Here is a 21,602-nt window from a genome sequence, read left to right as displayed (position 1 = left end):
CAGAAGCTCAATCGATTGAGACACTCAGGAGCCCCGAGAGAGGCAGAATCTTAAGCAGCCTGCACACCCAATGTGGAGCCCGATGAGGGGATTGATCCCACTTGGGATTATGACCAGAGCCAAAATCAGGAGTTGGTTGCTTAACTGAGCCATCCAGGCTCCCCTCCTCAGTACTAGATTTTTGACTCTTGATCAGTTGAGTCTGATTCCACTTTGGGGCTGTTTTCCTTTTCCTTAACAAAGCAACCCAGTACTGAGAATCAATTTAGGAGTACTTCTTCACTTTCCTTCTAACCTTCCTTGGCTTGGTTTTGTATTAGTGAATCAATGATATACCCCTATGATGCTCTAAATAGTTTCTTGCTTTGCTTTGAGAAGTATTTGACTCTCCTCCACTTGGTCATTCCTTCTAGGCTAAAATTCACCATATATTCAAGAGGAAATTTAGCCTTAAGAAGTAAAACACTTATGTGGGCATCTCCGATTACAGAAACACATGGTTGGGTTGACCTTATATACAACACTTCGATGATCCCAGAAACCGAAGAAAGAATTTCCTCGAGACCCAGTGTGACGAACAACAAAATAAAATGATTATGGTGAGCCTCAGCCTAATGGCGACGTCCCGGGAAACTGACAGACCTGAGGCGGCTCCTGGGACATCAATGCAGAGGTTGACAGAGCCTGCCAAGAAGCCAGCTGCCGCTGTCAAAGACAGGAAGAATGGACTGCAGTTGGGTGTCTGTTTCCTGTGATTAGCATCAGCAGCACCCGTCACTCCCTTTTCCAGATTAATTAGTAAAATCTGGTGTGAAGAATTTCAGGAAAATGTTTGTTCAAAAGGGGGAAAAGAAACATCTGTTTCAGAGTTGTTTTTCCCCCTTGGTCAAAGTCTGTCAAATGTGTGTATATGTGTGCCGTTATACATATACATACATATATATATATATATATATATATATATATATATATATATACACACACACACACACATATACACACACATACACACACACACATATATGTACACACACATATATATATATATGTACACACACACACACACACATATATATATATATATTTGTTTCTCTGCTTACAGTTTTGGGACATTAAAACAGTGCTCAAGCACAGTTAAAGACAACTTTGTGTCTTATTTTATGACACATCCCGTATTAGTCCCACAGATCAAGATTCAATGGTTTCTGCTTTTCCTTTTTCTTCTTTCTTTCCTTTTTTACTTTCTCTCTTCCTTCTTTCTTTTTTTTTTCTTTGTCTTTTGTTTGTTTTAATTATAAAAGCAGCTCTTTGTCATAGATCAGTTTTACTTAAGAAGCAAAACAACGCATTAAGGACCAGTAATACTGAGGCGGTAAGCCAAGTTCAAATGGAAGCATGCTCTATGGTGAAAAGCCAAGGAGACTATGATCTGAAATAACTGTCTGTTACCCTTAAATGAAAAGGCCATGTAAAAAATATGCAGGTTTCTTTTCCCCTCAACCTCTCACATGAGAAATACCGGTTGATTGGGCGGGGGGAGTGTCCAAAGGCTAGTATGCAATGTGATCAAGTTTATAGTTTAATTTAAAACCCATAGTATAGGGGCGCCTGGGTGGCGCAGTCGGTTAAGCGTCCGACTTCAGCCAGGTCACGATCTCGCGGTCCGTGAGTTCGAGCCCCGCGTCGGGCTCTGGGCTGATGGCTCAGAGCCTGGAGCCTGTTTCACATTCTGTGTCTCCCTCTCTCTCTGCCCCTCCCCCGTTCATGCTCTGTCTCTCTGTGTCCCAAAAATAAATAAACGCTGAAAAAAAAAATTTAAAAAAAAAAATAAAATAAAACCCATAGTATAATTGAAACTTTTCCTCTTTTCCATGAAAACAGGATGAAAAGAATTCATGCTTGAATAGAGCTTCACATTCTGCATGTACCTGTGATGAATATTACCTCACTTTGTCTTTACAATAAAATTGAGAGATGAGGAAACCAGATATCATAGACTTGCCCAAAGGCAGACAGATGGAAAGTGCCAGAATGGGGACTCAAAATCATGAGTTTCTTTCTCCAGTGCCAGAGACCTTTCAATTACACTACCAAAGCTTTAAAAGAATATCATCTATTAGAGAAAAATATATATCAAAGGTGCTTCAAAATACTGGTGCAACTATTTATAAGCCTGCGTCAAATATACTGTTTTCTTAAGAAAATAGTTAGATAAATAGACAAGTAGATTATAACTGCAAGTAGGAATTTCATTATCTTACTTTCTCCCATTTGTTTTAAAGGATGTGTCAAACTGCATTAGGGTTACTTAAACAAAGATGTGCCATTTGAGTCACTGGTATTAGATTACTTTTGCAACCATCACCTCAGAGGTTTTTGAGTCCTATTTTTATAAAAAGCAGGGTAAGCAGTGTGTTCAAGGTCAGGTACAAGTGTGAGAGCTGGCACGCAAATGAGGCATTCTTCATCTGAGCCCATTCACTGAACATCTCTCTATCATAATCATCTCTCTCCCTCTCTATTCAGCTAATTATAAAGTGTCACATTATGTCCCTCACCTAGCAAAATATAATTTACTTCAATAGCCTTTTCCTGGGAAAATTCTACATGTGTATTTCCACCATTTGTACAGAGGCGAACATGTGTAAAATCTCCATGACACAAAGCTCCACGGTGACCTTTGAGGGGTCCTTACTTGTAGCATTTTCAGATGCTTGTGCTTTATTAGTCAATAGCCAAAGATAGTAAAAGTTTAATTAGCTAAAAAAAAGTGGATATATATACATATATTATTGTTAATGCATGCACAAATTACAGCTTATGCTAATAGAGATGCCATCATATACTGAGAAAGGAACACCCCAGATATTTAAAATATTTAGAAGTGTGATTTCTTGGTGAGAATATTGTGTACGGTTTGAAGATTTGCCTTATGGCCATTTCCAAATCTGTTTATTGAGCCTTCAAAGACAACGAAAATCTCCTACCTGCTTCTCACATGATTCAGTAGAACAATTGAGGGAATAATAAAACATATTTTTCCTAACTACAAAGCATGTCAATTTTTAGGTGGAAAAGGGTCTACAGATGCAGAAACCTCAGAGCAGATGTGCTATTTCACCTTCAATTGTGTTTTTATTTTTATTTCATTGTATTTTTAAGACAGAGTGTGAATGGGGAAGGGGCAGAGAGAGAGGGAGTCACAGAATTTAAAGCAGGATCCAGGCTCTGAGCTGTCAGCACAGAGTCCGACGTGGGGCTTGAACCCATGGACCCAGAGATCATGACCTGAGCCAAAGTCAGATGCTTAACCACTGAGCAACCAAGGCACCCCTCACCTTCAAATTAAACATCAGAGAGGGCTGATTTTTGTGGCTAGTGAAGATGAGGCTAAGAGCCATATTCAAGGCTAAGCAGCCTCAGGGCACCTGGGTGGCTCAGTTGGTTAAGCGACTGCCTTTGGCTCAGGTCATGATCTCCTGGTTGGTGACTTCGAGCCCCAGGAGGCTGCTTGGGATCCTTTGTCAGCACAGAGCCTGGTCGGGATCCTCTGTCCTCCTCTTTCTCTCTGCCCCTACCCCCATCAATAATAAATAAGAAACATTAAAAAAACTTATTGAGTTTTCTTTTAAAAAAGAAAAAAGAACAGCAGCCTCCATGATGGTCACAGAGCTCATACTTGATATTTTAAAGGTAAAGGACAATAGAGTACCAGCTGGAATTACTTTTTTTTCCTTAAGAGTTTATTTACCTAAATCACTTTGATACTCCATTCATAATCAAATTTTAAATGGTTGAATATATAACATTTAGTTATTTTTTATTTTAATCATATAATAAATATAAAGATATCTTAAATTTACTCCCGGCAAGTAAGATATAAGATAGAACACATCAAATGATGACCAATCTGTACTTATATTTGCAACTAACAATGCCATATCACACACTTTGAAATATAGTGTTTATATATGCTAAATATGCTGCGTATATGGAATCCAAATAAGTAAACTTGAAGCAAATATGACACTTCAGTCATCTGTGAATCCAACTGTAATTTTTGGTCTGACAATTTTTTTTAAAGAATTTTTTTTAAGCTTATTTATTTGAGAAAGCAAACATGAGCGGGGGAGGGCAGAGAGACAGAGGAAGAGAGAGAATCAGAAGCAAGCTCCGGGCACTGTCAGTGCAGAGCCCTATGTAGGGCTCTGTCTCATGAACCCTGAGATCACCACCTGAACCAAAATCAGGAGTGTGTAGCTTAACTGACTGAGCCAATCAGGTGCCCCAAACTTCTGCATCTTCAAGGGAATTTGGTTTTAATAATTACATTTTGAGATTTAACTGGAAATTTTCATATAATTTTTAAATTTAATACTGGCCTCTCTGATTATTTAATTTTCACCTTATGTTTCTGTTATTGTATCAAGTAGAAGATTTCAACCATCCAAGCAAAAGCTTTGTTATTAAAGTGAATTATCATGTGCTTGGAAAAGAGCCAGTGACATTTACATACTGAAATTTTAAATTGTGACACAACAGTTCATGGAATCATTTTTTTTTAAGGATGTCTTTCAACAACTTTAGGCTTCATTGAACCTTATTTGAAAAAAATAATTTCACAGATACACAATTATGATTTTAGTTACGCTTGTATTTGAAACAATTTAAGAAACATTGACACACATACCAGTAAATATGAATAGCTTTAAAAATGAGCACTTTTCCTAAAAAACTATGTGCATATAAAAAACCTACCATAAATCTCTCTCAGATTTTTAGTAATATGATTACTAAAGGAGAAATTTTCGTGAGAATGTCAACATTCTGGAAATTAATTTTTTTCTCAAAATAATAAAATATTTGGATTTTGAAATAAAATATGATGTAAAATGTTTAAGTCTAAATAGGAATATCTTAAAATGAAATTTGTAAAATTCCAATATATCAGTTCATGGAGAAAAGAAATACTGTCATCAAGTACAATATTGCAAACGAAGAAAAATAAATTTTCAAGAAAACATGGAAAATGTTGATGTGGTGAAATCTATTTGATACCATAGGAAAATGAATGTGTCATCAATTTGATATTTATTCCCAATCTTCTTTGAAAGATATGCTTTTTCTATTATTTTGTTTTTCTGGCTAAAAAGCAGAAACTAAATCGCAGGTAAAGGTTTAGCTTTCTATTTCCCATTATAATTGAAAAACTTTCTTGAATATGTAAGATCTGGCTAAAATAAACTATTCATGTTGAAGTTTTTAAAAATATATTAATAATACTGAACTTGTACAATACGGATTTTTATTTAGTCATAAAATGTTTTAAAAACCATAAATGTCAGGGGCGCCTGGGTGGCTCGGTCGGTTGAGCGTCCGACTCGGCTCAGGTCATGATCTCACAGTTTGTGGGTTTGAGCCCCGCGTCAGGCTCTGTGCTGACCACTTGCTCGGAGCCTGGAACCTGCTTCAGATTCTGTGTCTCCTTCTCTCTCTGCCCCTCCCTTACTCATGCTTTGTCTCACTCTGTTTCTCAAAAATAAATAAATGTAAAAAAAAAAAAATTAAAAAATCCCATTAAGTGTTATTAAACATAAAATTAATGTATCCATTTTTGCAATTGCAGAATACAACTATACATAATTGCTCACATTTTTAAAAAATAGTTTGAAATCCATAGAAGTGTCTGTAGCATCCTTAACTATAAGGTTGGAAAGCTAAGAGGGGCAACGGTGACATTCTGGGTATTAAAGGGCTAGATTGGTAATAGGATCTTGTCAATGATATGAATGTTTCTTTCAGATAATTTTACAATTACAATAACATTGGAAACAACATAAATATAAAATCATTGGGGTTTAGGCTTTCCTATGGACATCTACCGTGATCACCTAATTTTACTTCTGAAGAGTTTTAATGATATGAAATTCAGGGCAAGGAACAATGTTCTGTCTTTCAATGTAAGGACACAACTTACGTGTGTGTGTGTTTTCTAGTGTCATATGTGTAGTCTTTGTGAGTGTGTCATAGTTAATAACAACTGTATTTTAAATTAAGTATAGAGATTCAAATATTAGAAGCAAATGCACTAAGATTTAGGTAATGCTCATCTAAGCTTAATTTTCTTTATATTTCTTTTTAAAAAAAAATGTCAACGAAGAGCATGTCTTTTATAATGAGAATGAATTCTTTTTATGTGAAATGTATGCTACGATCCTAACCGATATAACAGAAATCCCTGGTATCTGGCTAGCTTGAAAAAAAAAAAAACAAACATGTGAGTTTGCTTCTTTTTATATAATTTTACCTAGCTAAGACACCCTCCCTCCATCTTGTAATAGCAAAGAAATGGAGAACACACGCCCGCTCTTAATGATTTTAATCTCAAACTGACAAACGGAATCTATCGGCCTGTACTCGTGGACACTGCCTGGGAAATTTGGAAGCCCAAGAAGCAAACACAGATCTTCCTCAACTAATAAGGTCTTACGTCCTGACAAACCCGTTTTAAGTTGAAAATGCAATAAATACGCCAAACCTATTGGACAGCATGGCTTAGGCTAGCCTACCTTAAACGTGATCAAGACACATATTAGCCTACAGTTAAGAAAAATCATCCAACAAAGCCCATTTTAGAATAAAGTGTTGGATGTCTCAGATCGTATTTATTAAATACAGTACTGGAAGTGAAAAGCAGAATGGTCCTATGGGTGCACAGTGGATGTAAGTGTATTGTATGTCATGATCCCGTGGCTGACTGCAAGCTGTGGCTTGCTGGTATTTCCTGGCAATGTAAGAGTATTGTGCTGCATATCACTAGCCCCGGACCAGCATAAAACTCCAAAATTCAAAGCACAGCTTATACCGAACATGTGCGGCTTTCACACCATTGTGAAGTTGAAAACCCACAAGTTGAGTCCTCATAAGTCAGGGACTGTAAATATTTGCTAATGTTAATTATCCCTGCTACAGATGGCTAGTTTTTCTATCTATACCTTATGGACTTAAGGTGACAAGCTTTCAATGGTGTTTAGTTTTCTAGATTATTCCTCTTACATTGTTAAATCTGATCCTTATTTAACCATGATGGTCATCTTTGTGTATCAATTTGGCTAAGATATGGTGCCCAGCTATTTGGTGAGACGCCCGTCTAGATGTTGCTGTGATGTGGTTGTTTTTAGATGAGCGTAACATTTCAATCAGTAGACCTTGAGTAAAGCATATTGCTCTCCATAATATACGTGGGCCTTATCCAATCAGTAGAAAGTCTGAAGAAAAAATAAGACTGAAGTCCTATGGAAGAGGAACAAATTCTACTTGCCAGACTGCCTTACACTCAACATTTCAAGTTCAGATGAACTCAACTCTTTCTGGAGCCAAGTCTCTCTCTCACCCTCTCTCGTTATTTATATTTATGTATGTTATTTATTTATAATTATATAGAACAAAATACATATGTAATATCAGAAAGTAGCAAATACTGAATTTTCTCTGTACCAAATCCGAAATTCTGACATAGAGGAAAATACTTGAAATTATAACTTTTAAAAATCCAAGATAAATAGCACCCCAATAATTTGCCACTAAAGACAAAAAAAAATGTTTCCATAGGCATCATCTGTGAAGGGATTCGTTCTTCTCTCCTATCTCAGCTCCAATCATCTTCTATTCATAATTTGTTTCCTTACAAAATTGAAAGAAAACAAAGAAATAAAACTGAAGAGTATTTTATTCCATGCAACGCTTAGTTTGCAGTTTTCCATTACAGATATGATTACCTATCTGTAAAAAAGGGACCCACATTGGTAAAGTGTCTTGTGAGGTTTGGCAACTTTGTTGTATCTTTCCCTATTTTGGTTTATCTTTCCTATTTCCTATAATATATGTCGTATTTTTCCTGGCTATGCACTTAACAGGCTTCCCAGGTTTAATTTGTGTCCAGTGGGAGCACTATGTTTGCTTGGTTTTGAGGTTGACACTTCTCTTTGGATACTTACCATATGTTTTTACAATATATATTATACCATGTTCCTGTTTTCTCAGTGCATATTTTTATATGTGGGGGTTAACTAGAGCAAAATGAACAGATTAAATTATACTTCAGTCATAGTCTGGCTTAATTTTCACTTGAATTCATTTCAAACTAAATGTTTCATCCCCATTCATCTTTATGCATTCAACTGTATCCCATGGATGTTTGCCATTTAAACACCTGGTAGTTTTCCCCTCCTGGCAGATTCTTGGACTTGTCCTAGATTTTCTAGTACTTTGGTAGAATTAAGGACATTATTTTTCTCAAAGGTGAGGAGGGTTTGGGGGGAAATTTAATGTAACTTATTTCCTTGCCAAAGATATGTTATGGGTTTGAGAGGTAAATTTCATAGCTACAACTTTCCCTCCAGGGTTCCATACTTGTTATGAATGTAAATCTTTACAGTGAATTTGTGAGGGCTTAGAAGGTGGAAACAGCATGGAGTCATTGCCAGAAAGCACCAATAAATAGCAGTGTTTCAATGTCTGTCTATTAACTAAGAAGTTGAGAAGACTCAAAAATATAATCATAACACAACATCAACACTACATCTAACTTCCGTTGCGCATTCACTGAATGCATGGTTTAACAACCAAAGACTCATGAGTTTTAACCGTATTTTAGTTTCTCAAAATGTGAGAGCATCATGTTATTTTTGCCCTTCCCCTCAATGTCCATTTCTATCTGCCCATGCTATACTTTAGCAAAATGGTTTTGTATTATTTTATCAATTCTCCCAATAAATCCTACTGTGGTTTAAATGATAGATTATGATCAACAATAATGGAACAAACCTGCCAGCACTCTCTCTCTACCTCCAGTAGCTGGCATGCCCTACATTGTAAGAGAGCAGGATTCCCTATTCAAGGTAGCCTTGACCTCCATATAGATTAGTTCATTCTGGGTAAAATTTTACACCAAACAGAGAAAGACAAGAGCAAATTACAACAGGTTCTTCAAACGGTTCCTGCAACCACAAATGTAATATGTTTGGTGTGGGAAGCATTGTTAATGATGCATACATTTTCCCAGCCACATGCACACATTGATCAAGGCCACTGTCGGTAACAGTGTGTATATGTGCGTGTATGCTGGGTATAAAACTCAATATTTAATTATTAAGTCTCAAAAAAAATTGTCCTAATTAAAGAAATATGCACTTGGGGAGGTCAAGGGTACACTCTTTTCTATGTGAAGTGACCTAACCCGAAAAAGATAACACAACTTTGCAAAGCACTAAAAGAGAGTCTAAGCTGTTTCCACAGTTCCATGAAATCAACTTAATTCAGTGAGATAAAGAACTCATGAACTGTGAGATCATGACCTGAGCCGAAGTTGTACAGTTAACCCACTGAGCCACCCAGGTGCTTCTGAGTTACCTGATATTTTAAGTCAATTTATTTAAGTAACTCTTGGGATTGATCATTATAAAATTATATTTATAAATGTAGTTTTACCTGTAAAATAAGTTTGAAAGCTATTTTTCCCTCTTGCTTACCATTTTGTATAGTATTCAGCAGGAAAACATATTTTCCACATTACTCTGAAAACCTTTGTTTTTCTATATGAAGAGCAGAGTGATATCAATAAAGCCTATTAAATGGGGATGGTTCTAACTCTTATGTTAGTGGGTTTTGTTACCTTTGCTTTGGTGAAGGTTGGCTGCTGAGTTGCAGGTAAACAAAAGAAAAGTCACAACAAATAACACAATTAGAATAGGCTGGATGTATAATGGAACTCAACTCACCCATGCCTTGTTTGTAAACTCAGATATAAACTTTAAATTCAATGCTCCTTTAAATATACCAGAAAGCATGTTTAGATAGCTTAAAAGATCAGGCTTAATTAAGTCTGATATGTAGGAGACAAAGCACTGATAATTTTATTTTTTATTTATTTTTTATTTTAGAGAGAGACAGAGAGAGAGCATGTATGAGGGAGAGAGGCAAGGGGAGAGAGAGAGAAGGAAAGAAAGAGACAGGGAGAGAAAGAGAGAATCTCAAGCAGGCTCTGTGGTTCAGAGTGGAGCCCAACACTGGGTTCCATCCCACGACCCTGGGATCATGACCTGGGCCAAATCAAGAGTTGGTGGCTCAGCTGACTGAGCCACCCCGACACCCACAAACACTTCTAATTTTAAATAAGCTATCACAATAAGGATTTGGCACTCTAAGGTAAAACTGGACGTTCTCAATCTTATTTCCATAATTAGGTGCATTTATGTTTGTGCAGATACACAATTCTGTAAATATTCAGTGATTCTATAAAAAAATCCTGAAAATATTCCTGTTTTCTTTCTCTCTGCCCTATAAATCATAGTATCGTATTAACATGAAATAAAAGATCATGATAGTACAATTTCTCTGAGAAAGACTTTAGGTTCACATCCGACATACAGTGATTTTGTTTGGAGAAACCTCTGGAAAAGGAAATAAAGAAGAGCTGTGGAACATTGGGACGACGGTCACACCCTAGGGTAGGTCTGACGCTGAGTGAGGAAGAGAGGGAAAGAGAGATGTGAAATTCTAGTGGATGGCGAACTAAGGAAGGTGTGGCAAGGCCATCAAGGAGTTCTTGACCTATGGGGCCATCTGAGGTATATTACGTGTTTCAGGAACAAGCTTGCCATAATATTCTTGGCTTGCTCAGTCACTAGCTTGGAGCCCATGACAATGTAGGTTCTGTTCAAGAGGCCAATGAGTTTCTGTTCAATGCAGTAAGCAGTTGGAGCCTTTCTCCATGATATTACCTCTAGTTGAAAGCCCGGATGCAAATGTCATAGTTGCCACAAATGCAGATCGTTCTAGAAAATACTCTCAAGCCTTGGCTCTCTTATGTGACAAAGTAGGATCAACATTTTAGAGGAAGAGTAAAGATGCACAGGATGGAAGAAATTCCAGAGCATGACAGAGCACACGAAATAACGTCACAATATGTAAGTGCTAATGTGGGGCTCGGCATGGGGGTCAGCCTCACAGTCTTCCTCTCCCATGTAGGAGAAATTAACCCAGACCCACAAGGATGTTAACTGAAAGTTCTCTTCATTTCGAAGCATGGGGGTTGCTAACATGGTTGATCTAATCAAATATCAGTGTTATTCCTCGGGGAGAAAATAAAAGGATAAAAATAAATGCTTACTGATTGAATTTTACTCCTCATACATGCATATCATCTCCATTCAGAGTTGGAAAATACAGTTTTGAAATCCAGTCGTGCACACTTCTACACTGATGTTTTAAATAAATAAACGTCTTTTGACATTGTGTTGTTAAGAGCAGCAAACTTCACAGTGGGTACAGTATGTATTACTAAAATAAAGATAAGCTAACTAAATTAAACTCTATTACAAAAATGCTTAATACTAATGAATAATGCAGAGCCCTGGAAAAAGCGTCCTTTGATATTTCCTTATAATATTTGCCTTCCTGTTTTAAAGAAACAATAACATGAAGCTACCAACCCATGAGAAATTGATCTTCAGTACTTTAATGTAATTAGGCCTTAATTCCCCCTGTAGTTTCTCTGGATCTGCTTAAGTTTTGTAACCAATTCAAAGCAGTGTTTTAATTATTACAACATGTAACTTAATGGGAGTTCTTTAGTATCTCAGTGCAAACACCTAACAAATCCCTTCCACCCCCATCCTTCTGATGTCTGTATTTAATTTTCAACTTTCCACAAACCAGGCATGCATTTGCCGCAGAGCAATGAAGTAAGATAATCACTGTTACATATTAACACACATCCTGGGCCTGCCATTTTATGTCTTGGGAGAAAGAAAGAAAATCTTCCTGTGTAGACCTTGGAGGTGGCAGCCACTAGCCATCCACTGAGGATATCTGATCTACTCCTGCAGCACATTCCCCTGTTTTCATTCCACATGATATTCTATTTTATTTCGTTTGGTCATAATGAGAAAATTCAGCACTTAGAGCCCAAGTGTTTTACAAACAGAGAACCAGATCCTGTGATTCTTTCAGATGAACAAGCTGTCTTCTGTGTTTGGTTCAGGTACTTCCCAAAGTGTCGTAATTCCTTTGGGTCATAAGGGTGTGATAAATTACAGCTACACATTAAGTGGTAAGGTAGGAACAGAAGAAAAAAAAAAAAAAGAGAGTCTCCAAATGGGCACATAAACTCATTTGCAAATAAAGGAAGATTTAACTCATTTTTCTCTCTCAATAGATCGTCTCTTGTTAGGCTAAATGCAGTCTTTTGTTTTCTCCTTTAAAAAAAAAATTGTGAGTACAGATTCAGCTAACTACAAAGTCTGTCCCAAAGGTGACAAAGTCATTAGGAACTGGCAACGGATTCGAATGATTCGAATAATCTTTGTAAGTCAGTGTTTTGTTTTGTTTTATTTTAGGGATCTGTTGCTGTTGTTGCTAGAAAAAAAAAAAAAAAGCTTCTAAGAGAACTAGATTAAAATATATGTTTCACTGGAACTAGTCCTCTAGTGAGTCTAGTCTTATGTTAACATTAGCTGATCAGCATTTTCTAAACCCCAATTCCCAAGGATATAACTTCATGTCTTTTTGTCTGCTTCTTTTTTTGATGAAAGAAATAGCCAAATAAATGCATTTGGAATTACTGAAAGAAGTGCACAAACTATAGTTGAGAAAAAGAGTAACTAAATCGTGCACATGGTTGCATTTGTTTCGACCAAAGCAGATAGGGAAGGCCCTGAGCTCAGTCATAAAGTAGGTGACATATGCCCTCAGAGGCCCTCATTCGGACCCATCCAGATACCCAACTGCCAGACTCTCCACACGTGACTGCAGACTAACCTCTTTGACATGGTTTCTATCTTCTCCCTTACCTAGTCTTCCAGATGACATTTTCTACTTTTCCACAGCCCTTAAAAAGGAAAAGAAACTACTTCAAAATAAGATGTGAATTTTACTGATAATCGGTGGAACCTCTCTTGGAGGCATTAGGGTGGCAACTTCTGGAGATAGGCATTCAACTCAAAGGAAAGACAGAGAAATCATAAAATTCCAGGACGAGTACTAGCCAGCACTTAGCCTTTTGGGAAACTAAAAGGAAATGTATATTTGTAAAGAACTTCCAATGAGCCAAACAACATGCTAGGCACTTAATCATCCAATTATCACAGAAGTTTCAGAAAGTAGATCTCATGTTTTATATATGGAAAGTGAAACACAGAAAGATGCCGGCTTAAATTATCAATAAAAGCTTTCAAACTGCTGCACATTTTCCAATAACTCAACTTTAAATCCATCATGTACTGAAGCAGGAACATGTAATTTCTGGTACCGGATCATGAATTGGTGCCTCCAACCACATAAAGACCTACTCTACCATTTATATTTTTTTTCTCCATTTTTATTATTTTCATCTAATTCCTCCTCTATTTTTCTAAACTTCTCCAATTAAGTTATTTTCCCACTTCCTCTTTGATAGTACTTTCTCAGATGCTTATATATATTGATTAATTTCACTTTTTCTTCCCTTTGACATAGAACACAAATTATTAATTTGGGATCCTAAAAGCCCTGAAATGTACGTATACATTTGGAGAGGTAGGGAATCAATTCCAATCTTCTATTAGGTCCTCAAAGGGATCCTTGGCCAGAAAAGTTTCCAAAACTCTGGGTAGAAGTGGCTCTTCATCCAACATGGCACTGAGATCCTTGAGTGTTCTTGAGAACTATTGTTTTTTTTTTTTTTATTTTGACTCTAATACAAACTGTGAAAGTCCAGTAAAACTCTAGGGCTAGACATTGTGACATCTGTTCAGATTATTTGCATGCGAAAAAAAAAGTGCTTCGGGTGTTAGCTGCTGGTACACAGAACTGTCAAATGGCATCCCAAGATGTCCATTCTCAAATCCTCTTCTGCATAATTCCTGTGATGGAATTTTGCAGATATAATTCAAGTCTCGAATAAACTGACTTTAAATATGGAGATTATTTGAGAGAGATGGATGTAATCACACGAGCCCTTTAAGAGCAGAGATTTCTCCGGCTGGTAGTAAAAAAGGAACCTGAGAGACTTGAAAAGTAAGAAGGAACGACATAAAAGAAATTCTCTGTTGCTGATATCAGATGGAGAAGGCCATATGGCTGGGACCTGGGAGTGGTGTGGAGGAGCCAACGGAGTGGTCCCTGGTTGTTAGCCAGCAAGATAGTAGGGACCATCATCTATTACCATAGGGAAGCAAATCCTGTCAAAAACCAGAGGGAGCTTAGCAATACATCTGACCTTAGTCGGGACTCCACATGGGTGCTCAGTTGGCTGACACCTTGACTTCAAGTATGTAAGACACTCAGTAGGGGACCTGGTTAAAATCTGATGGAATTCTCACCCAACAAATCGGTAAGATAATGTGGTTTTTTTCATTTGAAGGCACTAAATTTATGGCAATTTGTGACATAGCAATTGTAAACTCATACATTTGCTAACAGACCTTTTCTCTATCTATCTTATCTATCTATCTATCTATCTATCTATCTATCTATCTATCTATCTTTATGGATCAGGATACCCATTTACCTAAATTTAACAAATTCAAAACCGCAAACATCTTAGTGATTTCTCACTCCAGTAGGAAATTTTCTCTCAGCCAAAAATAAAATAAGATGAAAGAAAGAAAGGTGAATTATTATGTTTGTCATTTCCTACATAAAACCTACATCAAATTGGGGGCCAAAAAAAAAGTCCGTTTCATTACCCTAAAGAATGAACAATGATATTTAAAGTTATAGGAAAGAGATGACCAGTATGATTTCACTATTTGCTAAATAACTTCTAGTATCTTTTTATGTGTTTACATTGCTTTATATGTTCCCTTTGCTTACATTCCCTTTATGCAAATTTGTTCTGAATCAAATGAATTGAAGAGACCTAATGGTTTTTTTTTTGTTTTAATTTTTTAACGTGTATTCATTTTTGAGAGAAAGAGAGACAGAGCACTAGTGGGGGAGGGGCAGAGAGAGAGGGAGAGAATCTGAAGCAAGCCCCAGGCTCTGACCTGTCAGCACAGAGCCTAATGCGGGGCTCCAACCCACAGACCACGAGATCATGACCTAAGCCAAAGTCAGACACTCAACCAACTGAACCACCCAGCTGCCCCAGAAGAGACTTAATGTTCAAGTAACATAAGAATAAGTTTGGTTATTTCCTGTAAATATAGATTTCTAAACACTTTCAAAGGAAAATTATGACTCAGTTTTCTGGGGTAAATTAAAAAAATCTCTATTTATTCACACCATTCCAAGTGGTTTTATGGCCATACATATTTGGGAAACTCTACCTTAGAACAATTGCATATTTATTGGAAAACCTGACCTGCTTATCTATAACATGTGACATTAAAAGGAAAAAAAAACATGTCTATGCCCAGGAAAAATGTCTATTCCCATCTTGTGGTGAGGAAAGAATAGAAGCATTAAAATATATGTAAATACACCATGTCACATACAGTAAATTAAGAACATAGCCAATGGGAATGAGCATTGGAATCCACTGGAGAAAACCTTTACCACAGACCATTGTGGTCAGAGAAGATCTACTTTGCTCAACGAACCAGAAACCAGATTGTTTCAAAAGCATGAAACCAAGAAATTCTAAAGTGCATTCACCAAAACACGGTTCCAGATAGCTTCCAGCTAGCACGGAGCATAACTGCAAAAAAATGGAGCTTGCTTTCCATGTGTACTTTTTGTGTTTGGCATTCTTTGCATATTTTGTGCCTCACACTCTTTCTGTTCTAACTTTCTGGGGCATTCAACAATCCTTCTCAAAACCTTGCTATCAGGAAACTTGCCCAGTATTCTTAAATGCTTCTGTATAATTTTACTTTACATTTTACTGTAACGTTTTAAATCATCTGTTAATTCAGACAGGATTTGCAGAACTAGTTACACATATAGAGATAGTCTAATATTTCGGGAATGAATTTTAAAGGGATTTTCTTTCACATCTATAAATAATTTCACAGAAAAGCATTTATATAAGCCCTGCCAAGCTTAATGTCATTTCACAAATAAGCTCTAGCTCTTGATTTGGCTATTTTTAGAGCTCCTGAACATTCTATCAGTCGATACACATTTATTGTAAAACCCTCAATAATTAACTTATATCAGTTACCTTTGGATAACCCCAAAAAAATATATAATATATTTCTATCAAGATAAATATCCAGCTGTTTACTTTGTATTTATTTTAGCATAAAGCATCATTTTGATGCTTAGAATTCCTTAGTTTTTTTACATCATTGTTGATGTTTAGTAATAAAAACACGTAGGTGTTTATGCATTTAAAAGATGTGTATTGTTAAGTACAGATGCCGCAAAACTCCAGGAAAAAGCTGCCTAAAATATTCAGGAGAGGCTTGACCATTTCTACTTTGCAGCAGTCGATGTGTATTTTTACCCTTGTTTTATAGATGAAGAAAATTATGTTCAAAAGAGTTAGTGGGGTGCCTGGGTGGCTCAGTCGGTTGAGCTTCCAACTCTTGATTTGGCTCAGGTTATGATCCCAGGGTCGTGGGATCAAGCCCCACATCGGGTTCTGTACTGAGCGTGGAGCCTGCTTCAGATTCTTTCCCTCTCCCTCTGTCCCTCCAGTCTGCTTACACTCTCTTTCTTTAAAATAAAAGAAAAATAAATAAAAATGGTAAGTAATTTTCTCTAAATCACAATGCTAATAATTGAGAGAATTAGCGGTCAAATAAAATCAATCTCATGCAGAAATCACGTTTTTTTTTTGTTTGTTTGTTTTTTCTCTACCACAATAACCCCAGGAAAGAGTCAAAGCCCTGGTTGTAAATGCAGGTATACACAGCACATTTCTAAGTAATAAGTGTTAGTCGAACAAACACAAAAAATGAATAGCTGACATTCCTTTATATACACAAACACACACACACACACACACACACACACACACACACACACACACATACTTAAATATAAAAATGCACTTGTGAACTTTTTAAATACAAAGATATTTCAGGGCAATGATAGCTGGTGGCATCCTAACTCAGGTTTTTGTAGTCACATAATAGTCTTTTGACAATATTCACTCAGACATGCAAAGCTATCCAGGTTGTGCAAATGCATCGCAATACAACAAACCTAATACCAGGGAACACCTTTAACCTTTCTTATCAGTGGAACTAAATTTTACTTTTAACAATGCCCACCAGGGGGTGCTGGCACATTGACACTGGATAGCAAAAAAACATTGGCTATACTGTCAGGTCAAATAAAATACTAGCAATTAACCGTCTTTGACTGAATCTATTACTGTGGATAACTCTAGAGAATAGAAGTTATTCACACTTATTGGCTCAGAATTATAGTCCTAACTTTTTTTTTAAGAATTGTAAAGCCAACTGAAGTTTTTTGTATTTTAATCGTATTTTTTATAAACGTACCTGGGCTCTAAAAGTGGGTTTGAATGAAACAATTTTGGCACAAAATGCTTTTTAGCAAGAGTAGTTGTTAACATAGACATGGTTTATATCTATGCAGCTATTAAATATCACAAAACAGTTGTGTGTTAAATTATCTAAATAAAATGTATATTTAAACCCCTACTGAAGATATTTGGAAACTGAATTCTCCTGTGCTTTAGCAATTTACAAAGTAAAGATATAGAACTTATTTTTAATAAAACACTAAAAAACATATGAAATACTATTTTATGCTCTATCTTGGTAACTATTTTACATATAGTTGAATCATTCTGTTCAAAGAAAATGGTCAGCTCAGTAAAATACTATGTTCAACAAGTGGTTAGGTATTTTTAATGCAAAACTATTTCAAAATGAGCTGAATTTTATTGGGAGGAGATGCATTTTGGTGGTAGAAGTTGGACACAGATTTAGATCAGAAGTAGAAATAATCTCCCTCCTCGCTTCATCAGAGATGCTTTTACCAATGGAATTCAAATCATTCAACCAGGAGGAAAATCTATATTCTTCCATCTGTGGGTAAAAGCTATTTGGCTGTAATGTCTCCTTATTCATCTGCAGTTCGGTTCAGTTGATCTGGGGCTAAGTACACTCCAAAGCCCGGCCCTTGATTCTAACCTCAATCTTCCCAAACAGAGGAGAAGCGTTCTTTGTTACAAGGTCCTTGAATAGTTGTGCTCTCCATCTAAATAGTTGTACTTGACTGAAAATAGGTGAGAACTGACAGCACCTGTGTCAATTCAGAACATCATTATGTTCTTAAGAGAGGAAGTGAGGAGGAATGTATAGGAGGATGTTTTTTTGTTTCATAATGTCGGATTCAAATGGCTATAGGACTGTGTCCAAATGTGTATGGAATTAGATCGTCTTCAATTCCACTCTGGATTTATCATTCATCAACGTATCTCAACTCTCCTCAAGCCTACCTATGTGTCCAGCCTACCTTGCCACCTTCCATCCAAAAGTGTATTAACCTTTTTATCATTAGTCTTATTACCTTCATTTATTCACAATGGTCTTTCAAGTTTAAAGAGTTCCTCAACATACTAATAATCAAGCATTTAATGAGGACATTTGCATTCACTCAGTTCGGATCCTTCAAAATTTCATAGACTAATCACACAGTTTACCCTTCATTTTTCCAGATGAGTCATGTGAAATATTCAGCCCTATTATCATATGCAAATTCCTTGATTCTATTGATGCAGTAATCAATCAACAAATATGTATCAGGTGACTGCCGTGCCAGTAACATTACATCAGGAGTTTCAGGGCATAGAAGAAATGGTTCTGCTTCCTAGCCTTTCCCTGCTCCACTCCTTCCTTGCTCCAAAGGTTTTTGGTGCAAACCCCATCCAATTACTGAGCCAACCACAATAAAGACTGGCAGTGGATTATCAAATCTTATCCTCACCAGCAGGTAGGATTTAGAATCGATCTTACTGTTATATTCAGTATGGCAGGGATGAGTTCCAACCCTGCCTTGGTTTTAGTCTATCTGTCACCAGTGTCAGTATCCACTTTCTGCTTCATAAAATACACGCTAATTTTCCACATGCTTTCCCAAACTCTACACTCTGGTTTTTCTCTTACTTCATGAGCTACTTCTTTTCAATCTTCTTTGTTTTACCATTTTCTTCTGCTTTCCCTGTAAATATCAGAAAGCTTGAAGGATTGGGACAAGACCCCTTATCTTTACCATACACCAGTCTGTGAATCAACTCCGGGAGAGATTTCTGAAACAGGAAGCTTCGATTTACCGGACCACAAAAATCACTACTGCCTATAGACTTCTGTCACCACGAACCTCATGTTCATTCTGGAACCCACAATATATTGTACTTTGTGTTGGGGACTATTTATTGATCATCTTTTTTCAAAAAAGTGACCTCTAAAGCTGTAATTTTTCTCTAGCTCAGTTCCAGTCTCCATTATTTCCCTCTCCCCTGGTTCTTATCCTGGTATTAAGGTCAAGTGTACATTTAAAAAATATTTTCATGAATAACTGAAGTTCAACAAACTGCACATACTGAAACTATACCATTCGATTTATTTGACATACGCATACAGCCATGAAACCATCACTGATATCAAAATAATGAGTTTTTGTCACCTCCAAAAGTTTCCTTTTTTATACTACTCTTATAAAGATTGCAATCCAATAAGAATGAAAGTATGGCATACTATGAGAGACAGCACTGTGCCGTGATCAGTAACAGTAAACACTGATAGAGATGATAACTGGTATAGGAATTCAGAGGAGGGAGATATTATCATGGGAAAGATCACTGGAAATGGCTTCATCACTACCTAGTTCATATGTTTTCTTACAGTTTTTCTCTTTACATTTTATTTGATTATCGGCATTAATAATTATCTTGCATTTTCTTCAGGCATTGACATAAACTATGCACGGAATTCTATATTGGGACTCTTCCGGGCTTTACATAAGGATACAGTGTCTTCTTCTTGGGCTACTAATCCTTCCTCATGCCAAATAATCTTGCGCTTTATATTCCAGATGTAATCACACTATAAAATCACTTAAGTTAGAAAAGATCTTGGATTCCCCTCTTGTGAACTCCAAGTTACCATCTTTTCTTTTCCATTATTACTGCAAATACACGAAGGTAAGTTTTTATGTCTTCTATTTAGATTAGTGGTTCAAACAGGTTTTAAGTATAAGGATTGTTTTCTTTATTTTCTGAACTGCCATCTTAGGCATGACTCCTTAAGTTGCCAGCCACAGAAATGATTTCTTGACTCATGCAACCTAAACGTCCAATGTTCGTTTGACGTCTGGTGATGTTAGATGTGTAAGCTCTGATTGAGGTCATTATTCATTGGTGCTTTTCTCAAAATTCTTATGTGAGCTTATTTTTATGTCTCTTACAACCATTTTGTGCTTATGTAAGTGATTTTTGAATCACCATGCAGGTCTTTTTTTCAACTGTATTCTTTCTGAATTCCAAATCTATATGCTGTTGTAGGTAGGTATTTCTTCCCCCATATCTTAAGCTTCCTTTACTTGATCCTTTGTCGTAGCTGCACACTGGAGCAGTATCTTCATGGAATTTTCATGATAACACTTAAATTCCATCTCTTGATAACACTTTGTCCATTCTACTGTCACTATGATTTTGATTATTTTTACTTTCCTTTACAAATCATAACTGCTGCTTATCTCCTATGGTTGAGATCTTCTGATATCCTCCAATCTTTCTTAAAACTTTTTTTTCCCCCAGCAAAATACAGCTTGACTTTCAAGCTTAGAAATTTCAATCTGCATCTCACTTTTACAGACGAGCTACAAAATATTTTATATGACCAATTTGAGCTTTAGTTTTGGGGAAAAGAACCATGTGCTATAGCAGATAATATATAAATACTTCTTTGTAACATTTACTTTAATAAGAATAGAAGAAATGTGATTGTAATTACATTTTTATCCTATGTCAACCCAATAGATTTAAATTGATTAGAGGTAAAAAGAGAGATGACAGATAGATGATAGATACACTATATATATATATACATATATATATATATGTAAGTCACTTTAATGTACATGAGAATACATATAACAAAAATTCTTAACCAAACAACAGAAATCTTAAAAGGAGATCCAAATGTTATATTGGGTAGACCTTCAAGCTGATTAATGTTGCCAAATTCCCATTTCTGAGACTCATCACAAATATCCATATTGGCAAGAAGTATACCTCACTCAGAACTTCAAGGCTTTAGAAATTGAAAAATAGTTTCTCTTCATAAAAAATGCTGAGGAACTTCTGGAAAAAGTCTAAAGTGCAGTGCTATGGAAAATGCAAGTGATACAGAATCTGAAATCCTGTATTTGAAACTTCATTTTAATGCTTACTGCTTAACCTTGGACAAATTATTTGCTTGCTCAGATGGAAAGTTAACAGTAAGGTGGATTCAAATTCACTTTATTACTTACATGTTATGTGACTTGGATAAGTTATTTTTCTTCTCTGAACCTTGTTTCCTGTACGCATAAAATACTAATGCAAACACTTAAATTCAGAACTATTATGTAAATGAATAAAATTTTACAAAGCTTTAAGCATGATGTCTCTCACATAATGTGGCATATATATATATATG

General features: G+C 36.2%; 1 long non-coding RNA gene across 1 annotated transcript in view; it reads right to left on the bottom strand.

The window, feature by feature from the left end:
- Nucleotides 1–14,364, bottom strand: part of LOC121031319 (uncharacterized) — a 53,860-nt gene extending 39,496 nt beyond the window's left edge. Inside the window, exon 1 of the long non-coding RNA XR_005790671.1 lies at nt 14,258–14,364. This is a non-coding gene — a long non-coding RNA (uncharacterized LOC121031319). The remainder of the gene's footprint in view (nt 1–14,257) is intronic.
- Nucleotides 14,365–21,602: the final 7,238 nt, after the last annotated feature.

This window comes from Herpailurus yagouaroundi, unplaced genomic scaffold (genome assembly GCF_014898765.1).
Source record: "Herpailurus yagouaroundi ecotype Mexico unplaced genomic scaffold, PumYag 141, whole genome shotgun sequence".
Taxonomy (NCBI): domain Eukaryota; kingdom Metazoa; phylum Chordata; class Mammalia; order Carnivora; family Felidae; genus Herpailurus; species Herpailurus yagouaroundi.
This window is presented reverse-complemented; position numbering and strand designations above follow the sequence as displayed.